The following is an 11,908-nucleotide window of genomic DNA, read 5'->3' as shown; positions in this document are numbered from 1 at the left end:
ATGCTCTGCTTCTCTACACTCAAACATACACAAACTCATGGTCCTCCTGCTTTCTTGGTTTCTTGCCTGGGAAAGAGGCAATAATTCAAGCTGTGACAGCTAGGGGACCTTCTGACAAGGGGAAGGAACCCAGCTGTGCAGAGGATTCAAACACCCGCGCGAACTAGCCCTCCCCGTCAGCCTGAGGCTATTTTCGAACAGACACATCTAGTGGCCAAGTGGCGAACTATGATGGATGAAATTCGGCTGAAGCGGCCGTATCTTTCGCCGTCGATAATACATGACATTTTTAAACAATCATTTTGGGCTGTGCAAATGACTTTTGAAAGAAAAGCCCTCCCTAGCTTAGTCATAAAAGGATTGAGCATTACATTAGTATGCATCATAATGGCCAATTTCGTTGGTGCTACCCACAAATCGTATAACCATTCTGTGCTTATTTACATATTTCGTTATGGGAAATTGAAAAAAATAATGCAATTTGTGCCCATTTATCGAACTGAAATTGCATAAATGTGTCATGTACTCAATGTTTCATAAAGTAAGTTCACATCTACTTCATGTTTTCCGGCAAATTTTTGTCCTAAAACAAAGTGCAAAAAAGCCCATGTTAAATTTAAGCGCTTTCCACGGCGACTTTCACCAAACTCCACCACCCTCTTAATAACCGTGATAAACACAAAATGTAATATTACATACTTCAATAGGGGCATGTCCTGAATTTCATTTTGAAAAATAGGGCTGCGAGCAATACGTGCCTCACTGATGGCATTTGATTTGATTTTTGTTACTTAGCGTTGAATTTTGGCCATTTTTGGATAATCGCGACGATGATAATGAGAGAATTGATGAATGTGTACTGACAAAAAAAAAATGATGTAGGGCACACTACCCCGATAACATAGTGGTAACAACGTCGCCTTGTAATGAAGGGGCACTGGGATCAATACCCGGTGGAGGGACATAGTGGCTCGAATCCCACTTTAGGTAGGATTTAAACTGTAGGTATATTCTTGATAGCGTATTGTTGAGTCTTAAATCCACCAAAAGTCCATTACAAAAGGCATTGTTTCAACATAAATTTGTAATTCTGTTTAACAATAAGAGACTTCACTTTTCTTTACATCTATTCACAAGAGCATAAAAATACAATTTGGAAATTTATTTTCAAATGAACAACCTCTTATTCATATATTTTACGTATGGGTGTGTGTATTTTCTGAAATCTGGCAAAGTCCTAATAATGTATTCACTTCATAAGTGTCTATTACATAACAGAAATCATCATTGGGTATTCAATATCAGACGAAAACTAATTCCGTGGGAATATTTCTGTGAGTTCGTGGATGTGAGTTCAGCTCAGAACGACAAATGGTGTTGGTTTGACCCTCGTTAATGTCATTGGTGTTTCCTTTGTGTTTATTTCTCTATCACAGTATATTTCTTTCCCATAGTTTCGGTGTTATATTTTTTTTACCGACTTATCTAGGATTTGTTTAAAATTAAGGATCATGAGAAATATACTATTAAAGGCAAGGCAAAGTTAATAGTCTGGTTAGTTGAAAGGACAATTGGTCATTGTTGATTACAATTATAGAAATAACTTGATCGAAATACTTGGTTTTCTTTTACATACATTTTTGTAATTCTTCTTGTGCACCTTTCCGTTCCTACTTGAACAGGTAGCCTATAAATAGAAACTCTGCATGATTTCCTTCAATTCATTATTTCATGATTCTTGAGGCTTATGATGCATAGAACTAACAATTAAGGATTTTTATTTGTCGTTCTTGTATATTGATTTAATAAATCTAGTCACCTTCTAATTCCATTAACCGAGACTGGTTGGAATGATTTCTCCATACGCATGGACGTCCGGAAGGGAGGGGGCCAAGTGGGGCCAAACCACCCGGAAATGAAAGTCAATCAAAAAGTACTTCACGCATACAATTTCATTTCAGTCACAGTAATATATGTTAATTATTGCAAGGGTGTTGCAGGAACATGATAACTTCAAACTGAAGAAATTTTTTAAAGGGAGTAATACTATTTTGGGGAAATTCTGTCTCATTGTCGTTGTTCCCCCTCCCTTAGAAAAATACCTTGCTTGTGTCTTCCTGGAAAAAATCATGAAGACGTCCATGTATCAGTGGCGTTAAAAATTTAATTAAATGTCCATATATCACCGTTGACAAGCACACATAATATGCATGTAATGATACAAGAGAACACAGCTTTTAAAGGCTTCTTTTTTATGACAGTGAAGAGAAGAACAACACGCGCAAGTAATGCTTTTAGAAGAGAACAATCTAGCCAGAATTGCTGTAGCATAATTCTATTACAACTGGCAACACTGGATCTGTATGGCAAAGGCGATGTCTCTACCATGTACGGATAAGTCGGACAGCGCAGCGAACGAAGTTCTCAACCCCGAAAGCACACACAAACAAACTATATTCCTTTCCCGGATTCTCTGGAGTAAGAGAACGCGAACGCATTCTGTGCGCATGTTGAAGGGTGTGCGGCTCGTCCAATGAACTCGCGGAGGGGAGGGGCATCCACGGGAGGGGGCTCATTCGCGGTCCAGTAGTTCCGTAGTAAACATGTCAGCTCGCAAGTCTATGGGAACTCTGCATTCAGGAGAGCGCCTCATAGTGTTGAATGTGTTCGAGAACAACTTGTTTGAAAAGTTTAAAACACATGGCTTTGTTTTCTTTACAAATGTTTAAAACAAAGTGTTTTAAACATGTTTTTCATACTTGTTTAAAACTCATTTTTAACATGATGTTTCATAGTTTGTGGTTATTTGCATGTTTTTTGAAAATGTATGTTAAATTTGTTTTAATTTTTTTTTCAGTTCTTCGTAGCATCAAAAGACAAATAAACGTGCAATATCATTTGTTATTTGTGTAAAACAATACACTGGCCATTGTTAAGAATAAAAGAAGAAATTGGCAGCAGAAAGCGTTTTGCTTTACGGCCTTTACACCGCGCAGCACTTCGTTGCTTTCATCAGGCACCCTTCTCCACCTAGTCTGGCCCCGCCCACAAGCTTTCCCCTCTGCGCGTCGCTACTCCAGAGAATCCGGAAAAGCAGTATAAGTACCAGTTTCACCCTCCTCCCCTCTTGAAACGGGCATAAGACCAATGCGCTAGCCGATTGCACTGAGAAACCTACAAGGAACACGGAATACAGCACAAAACGAAGCAGTCTGTTGTATGGAAGAGGTGGGTCGGACAAATCCGCAAAGCAGAAAAACTGATTGCTTGAAATGATTCGTAACCCATTCAACACATAACATTCAAACTCTTATATCTAAGAGTTACAATACAAAATAGTACATCTCAATACAGAAATACTATTTACATAATTCATATTTCAACTGACATCAAATTATACATTTACGTACTATAGCTCTCTCTCTCTCTCTCTCTCTCTCTATTGAGCCTAAACAGCATTCTTGTTTTGTTTTACCAATGTTTAGTGTGCATGATTGATTGATTGATTTGGTTCATTTTACTTCTCCTCTTTGTCGCTTTTGGATAATCTCGAAGATGGGGATGATCGATGTTATGATTAAATTGATGAACAATACACACAAAGATTGTACACTCGCCTCACTTAGTACTCTGGCAGTTTGTTTCTTTATACAGCATATTTGCAGAAGATACAATTCAACATACAAGTGTATCAATATAAGCTCTATAAAACAAACTTATTACTAACTTCGTTGAACCTGTACAAGCCCATGCCGGGATTTGAACCACCCCACAGATCCCTGACGTCATAGGGTGCTGTGCTGTAGACCGATCACAAACAAAAAAGCTTCAACCAAAAGTCCCCGCACACCTCCCCCTTCACCTGTTCGACTAGGGCCATAAGGAAACATGATCCACTCTGTCCCTCCCCTCCAAGCAGGGACGATCATACAGACAAACAACTAGAGTACGATGCACAGGAGTGCAGGCTCTTTTCCATGAGGTTCCACAATAACCACTCCATCACGGAAGTCGGCTTTAATGTACTGCACAATCCCATTATTCATAGTTGCATTACAGCATTTGTGTAAAAAAAAATCCTAACCGGATCGGAGCATGTGTCTAAAAAGCTGAACCACTCCGCTCCGGAGTGGAGTGCTGTCATACCACTCTTCGCTCTGGAGTGAGGAGCGGAGTAGAAGCGACGCTTCGGAGTTGCTCTGGAGACCTCCTGTAGTACGCTCCGCACTCCGCTCCAAAACCCTGCTATAGAGCCCTCACAAAGCTGGATATTTGCACACAATTTGCACTTTGTGAAGCATGCCAATGACCGTCAAATGATTGATCGATGATACTGGCTGTTCTATTTTTAATCACTTGCAAGTGTATTTGTATTGTTTTGTTCAAGGTCAGAGACCCAGAAGGAAAAACTAGCTGCACAAGAGTGAGAACTGAATCACTCGAGCTTTTTATTACTACACAACACACAAATAGTGCAGCCTACTCCTATTAGCATTCGAGAACAAAACTCTGTAAGAAAAATTAAGAATACTTTACCACATTTGTCCGTAACATGTCCACACTAACACAACTTTTGTACTGAAGCTGTGCATCGTATTCCAGAACAACACATTCAATATTAAAAATCTGGGCACTAAACATTCATTCATGAACAGCCGTTCTTCAATCTTCCTTTGGTGCCGTGAAAAGCCACAAGTTCCTGATAATTGAACTGCCACAGATCATGTTTATTATCGTTCAATTATCAAAATCTATTGTAAATGGACACAAATGATAGAAATCTAGATAAGGTTCCCTAGGGAGTTTGCCTGCATCATATAAATGTGCAGAAAGCTCATCACATACAATGCACAGACCTTATCCAATTAACTTCTTGACGCTCGTGAATGGGTTTTTTTTTTTAAAAAAAAAGTCTTATTAAGAGCCTGTAGATAATGTTGATGTGATAATGCTCAACTGGGGTGATATTTGCAATTATGCTGGCTTCTGAGACCCTTCTGTGTGCCACCAGAGCAGTTGCGATTTTATGTGTGTATGTGTGCGTGTGTGTGCATTCATACAAGTGGTGTAGTTCAGTGGCATACCTTTCCTCTGCAAAAGGAGTAAATCATACAAGATAGCAAAAACACCCAGTTTGTCATCGAATGATATTGAAGTGGAGCTGTGTGCATTGGTTTCAGATTCAGAAGGGGTGACGAAGATGACCATGGGGAGTGATGACAAAGAATACAGGGTAGATCTTTGGATGACAAAATGGCTAGAAAATGTTGTTCTTCAGGGATTCGCAGCATCAAAATGAGCAAAACGTTATAGAGTACGTGAATATTGCAGAAGTCAACAAAATATTATACAGCATCAGTTTATCTTAAATGAAATATGTCTCCAGTAATTTTATATAGTGTGTGTGTGGGCCAACATTGGAACCACGACCAAAATTATCATTAACCAATGGTACGTTCTTATGTTTGGCCAACCATTTTCAATATGGTTGGCATTGGTTCAATGCTGACCAACCACTTTTGGTTACTTGAGTTGTGTGTATTTATTGATTTGGTTTTTCAAAATTTCATTCTATGCATATTCTGTTATTCTTGATCGTCCTGCTTTTCCTATGTGTGTTTTTTCTATGAATAAGTTACAGTACAAGGGTAAAAGAGACAATGGACAGTGTCCAATTAGGATTACATGCTAATGAAGAACCACTGTTGCTAACTTTTAGAAAAGTATTTATTGCTTCACTGCCACACAGTTCGGAGAAGCTTCACAACCATTACAAGGTGGCTTGTAAAGGTGACATTCCATGTCTGGTGGACATTCATGAGTTGTACAAGGATCATGTGGTGGTGAGTTGCAAATTTCATAGGCTAGAAAGAAAAGTGTTTTCACAATAAATATATGGTACACAAAACTGCACTATAGAATTATCAACTAGTTCAATTCATCATTGCTAAAAGGTTTGAAACATAGTGAATTGCGAGTGGTTCTAGACGAAACAGAAACTCAAAGAATTTTATTGCATGAGCTTGAAGTTCTCATCGACGTGTTTCGGAGGATAGAAGGAAATTCGAGCGAGATTTCAGAGAAGCACCTCCGGATTGTTTATTAACACTTCCAGTCGCCAAAATCTTCGCACACCATGCCTTAATGGTTTTCCCATCAGGTGCTTCACCTCCATACTCTCTCCGGTAATTTCTTTGCACTGTAATGATTGACTTGGTCTCTGCGTACCAGAATACAGATTGTGCGCGCTGCTGCGGAGTCGCCATTGTGCTTTATGCAATTGAGGCCCAGCATAGTTAGAGAACGGTGAACTTTGAGGTCGTGCAATAAAATTCTTTGAGTTTCTGTTTCTTCTAGTACCCCATTTCATAACCTTTTAGCAATGATGTATTGAAATGAATGGAACACCCTGTATATTAATGACTTTCAAAGAAGTCAAACATGTCTTTCTTCAACATGTATCTAATATAGTAGCATATTCTCATATATTATAATGGTTTAAAGCAAGTGTTTCATATTTGTGAATATAGAAATTGCCAAAAAATTTGAAGTTGTCAGACTTGCTTTTTATGTTTTACTTGCATGCCTGTTTGGTGATTTATTTCTATTACATGTAATTAATATATAATACATAAGAATTTTTGCGGTAAACCAGGTCACATTTTCAGAATATGCCACTGATCTAATACATTGCAAAAATATTATAAAACACTAAGTTTCTGACCAAGGCAGTTTACTAAGATAAATAAACTGCCTTGGTCAGAAACTTAGTGTTTTTTAATATGGAAACAAGGCTTAATTATATTACAAAAATATTATGAAAAAAGGATATAACACATTTAATTTCTGCACAGCTTGCACTATATATGAAACCAACCTAAACTGAAAGTTCATCACAACAATAAATTTATCTAAGACCCAATGTAAGCATTGGTCTCCAATGAGGCAGTCATTGTTATTGTGAAGGGCCAGTTGTGTTTTATTGTTCCAAGTACTGGCATATGGGAGGGGCTGGCGATGTTACATACCCTTCCAAAGCTTTCAAATGAAAGCAGCAATGAACTTGGAAGATACCAAAGTGATAAATGCAAACTTCTCTTAAAATAACCTCTGGTTTTCAATTTTGTTTTTGAACAACTTTTAAATCAAAAGCAATAAGCGATAATTGCAAAATATTTTATAGTTTTTCCTGTCCCTAAAAGCAGCTATGAGATACACACTTTTTCAATTCCGGCCCCTTCCAAAAGAAAGAAAAGGAAAGAAACCTACGTAGGATGGGGGTTCCAAGTGTGTGTGTGGGGGCGAGGGAGGTGGGTCATTGTAAATACAAGAAAGAACATCATCACCTGTAGCATGCATCTTTGAAACGTCACTAGCCTCCACTGTGATGTGTGATGGTTGCATGTTAGTTTATGTATAACTTTAGCTAATACATCAATTGCTACCTCGGAGATTTAAGTACTTATGTGTATCAGCTCTCAGAAAGTTTGCTAAATCTCAGGGTTGTTAGTTATTTTATAGCTAGCCAATGATGAAGAATAGATAAGATGTGATATGTTTATTCAATTAATCTTCTCGAAGAAACATAGAGATTTGACATGAGTGCATATAATCGAAATGTATGTTTTGTAAAGATGTTATGCTCTGCAATGTAGTTCTTGAGATATTCTAATTTTTACATAAGTTCCAGGAGCCATTTACATTCTATTAACATAGGAATTTGAAACACTGGAACATGCTAGATGCTGGAATGTTGGAGGTTTCTGGAATGCAGGGACTATGGAGCACTCTGGAACACTTCAACTTTGGAACATCGAAATTCAGGAACTCTGGAACACTCTTTAATTGCTATAGGTTCTTTGCTGCCTGTGTGCCTTACACAGTCCTAGTAAATCTTCTTTCTTTCACAGGTTCTATATTCCCAATTTCTCTCACTTTTGTGTCATGCCTCCCATGTGCCACAGAAGATTGTGTGTCATACCTCTCGTACACCACAGAAGACTAAGTGCTGCAAAGGGGTAATCCCATACATACTAATCTATTAAAGGAGCTTCAGTTCCAGTTTCATGATTATGAAACTCTCATTTCCAAATACACAAGACCTTGTTATTAATTATAGTTCCTTGCGCTTCACATATCTTGTATCTATTGTTCACATGTATAATATGCTGCACTAACCACTTTCACTTCTAATGAGTTCCAACCCAATTTTCGCGCATTGGCTACACCTCAAAGTTTCCGAAGTTACTTAGTGACTGCCATATATGTGCCATTACTTATGTTTTTGACTATTTGGTTTCAGTCATATATAAGTATATTGATTTTATTCATGATGAAATTCTGCTTCTGTAGTGCACATTACTAAACTAAGTATATTTTATTATACTTCATAATCTCTGTATATATGTATTTATGTTGTATTTTACATTAAACAATATTTGCATGTTCTCGAAGTATTTATTTCAGGTTCTTTATGCTAAAAGTTATGCATAGTACTTGCAATGTTTAGCTGATTTGTCATATCAGTGATTGCTGGTGGTCATAATCTCTGGGTGTTCAACTTAGTCTTTGCTTATACCGGGTGTCCCAGAGGTTGCCGAACCCGGTGTTTACGACCGTATAACTGAAAAGTTGAACGGAATGAGAGTAAATGCTTTCTTCGATGATAAATATGTTGAGAAAATTATGTGATACAAACATATGGAATATCATGCATGATTTAATAATAAATAATTAAAATGTTGCCAGAGCCCAAAAAAAAAAAAATATCTGCAAATCGTATATATTGACAGAGATAAATTATTGCAACATTTTTCAATATCACCGAACAATCTGCATGGAATTCTATTGAATTTGACAGAAAAGGTACGTTGATGAAGTCTTACAAACATTGCACAAGGGTATGAATGAGCTATTCCCAAATTCCATGTTTTTGCAATATTACGAACCATGCTGGCAACACTGTTGCTGGCAAGTGTCACTGACAGATGTGTTTCACCTCTGGCTATCAGGATAAGGCACTTTGAATGAAAAATGAGAAAGTTGGTTATTTTAGAAAATATTCAATAACCTTCATACACCTTGCAACTCTGAAATGTCGGTAATCAACTTTCTCATGTTTCGTTCAAAGTGCCTTAGTAAACACTGGGTTCAGCGACTTCTGGGACACACTGTAGAACCAATTGTATGAAAGAAATAACCTCATGTAAATTTGCATTATTCTCTTTCATTTTTTGTGAAATTAACAGAAGTTGCCCACAATAAATTTTTAATACTTACTGTCGATACATTTGGATCCCCAGCAGCAACCTCCACAACAATCACTGGTAATGCCACACTAAAATGCCAGAAGAAAAAGCAAGTCATAGTTTAAATTGTTAGACATACAATGAATATCAATATTTCTTTGAAGATAAATTGATTTAGTATCCAGTGATGCACAGAAGCTTTTCATTATTTGGGGGTACATACATATGTATACAGTATATATAAATAATTTTATGAGTTTTATGGTTAATTTCAAGGTATTTTAAAACAGGTCTAAATACAGATAAGCTCTATGTCTTGCTCAGAGTTAATTTGAAATTTAATGGAATGGATTGATTGATTGATTTGCTGTTTTAAGTCCACTTTATGCACAGTAAGCCTAATCGGAACTGGACCTACAGTTTAAAGTGGGATCTGAACCCGGGACCTTGACGATGCTACCACTACCCTCAATGGAATGGAAAACCAGAAATTTGAAACATTGAAGTTGTGAGCAAGCACACTTGTGGCCTACTTATTTTGATGTCCAAAAAATATCCCTGCTCTATTTCAAGTGGGTATCGATATAAGGAGACAAGACTTGTGTCATCTTGTCTCGTACATGATAAGGTTTGTCTTCTTATTGTTTCGAGTTGTAAATATCTGTCTCGTTCCCATGTCAATTTGTAGCTAAGTGTCCCGTTATAGTTTCTAAAGTTTAGTTTCAGTCCCTGTAGTTAGTCCATAGATTTAATAATTTTGTGTTGAGCCCACTGGAGAAATCCACTGTGATCATGTCTTCTATCTGAGATTGTAACGTTTCAAGAAACTAATCCAGTAAAAAGTTTGGAAAAACTCAGGACTTTCTACATGTCAGTGCTGTGTATCATAATGATGTGGCTGATCACCTACTAGAATCCAGCAGAATTAACATGAGAGAAATGGCCGCTCTGTGAGTGGTGCAACTGCGCTCGAATTGGATAGAGCGGGGGACTTCCCGCTGTAACGGGCCAACGGAAACTCTATTAACTCTACTCTATTAATGAGTCACACAGCATATTTAAAATAGTATTGGTATTCAGACACAATGAGCTATCACTCCTCTATGATCATAAACTGTATTTGTATTTCACAAATGTCTTGTGTGCAGGGGTAGCTCAAGATAAAATTTCCACCCAGGCAAGGTGTATTTCTGGCACCCCCTACACTCTCACACCCTACCACCCCTAACTTTCCAATAAAGAAACTTACCATGTTATATATTTTATGGTTTTAATGAGGAAATCTAATACAGTAGCCTTATTTTTTTCATAATAGAGGAATTCAAGAGGAATTAGTAATTTTTCCTTCCAGTGTGAAAAAAGTGATTGATTTGTACGTATAAAACACACACAAGCAGGGACGCTTAAGGCACCAAAGTGGGGAGTCCGCTTGAGTAGTGCCAAAGCCTTATATCTGATTAAATAATGGTGGCTGTCTGTTTAAAAAAGAGCTTGATTTGTGTAGACAAGGATTAATTGAAGTCACTGCTGCATAACATAATAAGTATATTGCAAAATCATGTAGCAATTTAAGCTAATAGATTACTGTTATTTTGATGCCATTATGAAGCTATTAAATACCTACAATAAATGTGTTCTTCAAATTAACACTTAAATTAAAAAAAAAAATAAGGCTACTGTATTAGATTTCCTCATTAAAACCATAAAATATATAACATGGTAAGTTTCTTTATTGGAAAGTTAGGGGTGGTAGGGTGTGAGAGTGTAGGTGGTGCCAGAAATACACCTTGCCTGGGTGGAAATTTTATCTTGAGCTACCCCTGCCCACAAGACATTTGTGAAATACAAATACAGTTTATGATCATAGAGGAGTGATAGCTCATTGTGTCTGAATACCAATACTATTTTAAATATGCTGCGTGACTCATTAATAGACAAGTACTGTAGGTACTTACATTCTCACCAGTAACTCGACAGTCTTGGCAGTTAACACGAGTAAAAATGAGCAACATAACAATTATTGCTAGAGGTGACAATGTTCGCTGCAGTTGTTTCATTTTGCTGTGTTGGCAGATATTCTGAAAGAAAGAAACTGATTAGTAAATCAACTATAATTTTATACCAGGTTAGTCCATAAGATTGAGAATATTTGAAAATGTAATATACAACAAACCATACACGACAGGAACATTGGTAATCCACACATTGTTGCATAGGTGTAACTAGCAGGGGAGGTCCAGACCCCCCTGACTTGGCCTAGGCTGGGATTCGAACCCGTGATCCCTGGCGTCGTAGCATGCTGTGCACGGAGGTTGGCCAGTTTCTAGGAAATAAGTGCGACTATTAAAATTTTACGCCTGTCACCTTTACCACTTTTTTAAAAAATAGAATTGATGTTTAAATTTGGCGTGGGACGGCCAAGTTGTTTAAATTTTAATTTAATATCGTATAGTACCTTGGAAAACGGTGTATGTAATAATACTCTAATCTGACTCATCTTCACTCACTACCCTTACTTTCACAGAAATTACCAAGGGCAAAAAATGCGATAGAGATAAAATTTGATCCTACATTGATACTTACTCTAAATTCGTAAAGAATTATCATCGTTAATATATAATTGCTATTGAATCCTGTGGAATAAATACGATTCATGCATG

The 11,908-nt window shown here is 37.3% G+C and overlaps 1 long non-coding RNA gene across 2 annotated transcripts in view; it reads right to left on the bottom strand.

Moving 5' to 3' along the window:
- Window positions 1-5,709: 5,709 nt before the first annotated feature.
- LOC146001312 (uncharacterized) overlaps window positions 5,710-11,908 on the bottom strand; it is a 35,589-nt gene continuing 29,390 nt past the window's right edge. For both annotated transcript variants that reach the window (XR_014443564.1, XR_014443565.1), the window contains exons 2-4: window positions 11,204-11,326; window positions 9,280-9,337; window positions 5,710-5,864 (exon numbers count right to left, since the gene is read on the bottom strand). This is a non-coding gene — a long non-coding RNA (uncharacterized LOC146001312). The remainder of the gene's footprint in view (window positions 5,865-9,279; window positions 9,338-11,203; window positions 11,327-11,908) is intronic.

The sequence above is a fragment of the Lepisma saccharinum genome, chromosome 17 (assembly GCF_977018435.1).
Source record: "Lepisma saccharinum chromosome 17, izLepSacc3.1, whole genome shotgun sequence".
In the NCBI taxonomy this organism is placed as follows: Eukaryota; Metazoa; Arthropoda; class Insecta; order Zygentoma; family Lepismatidae; genus Lepisma; species Lepisma saccharinum.
This window is presented reverse-complemented; position numbering and strand designations above follow the sequence as displayed.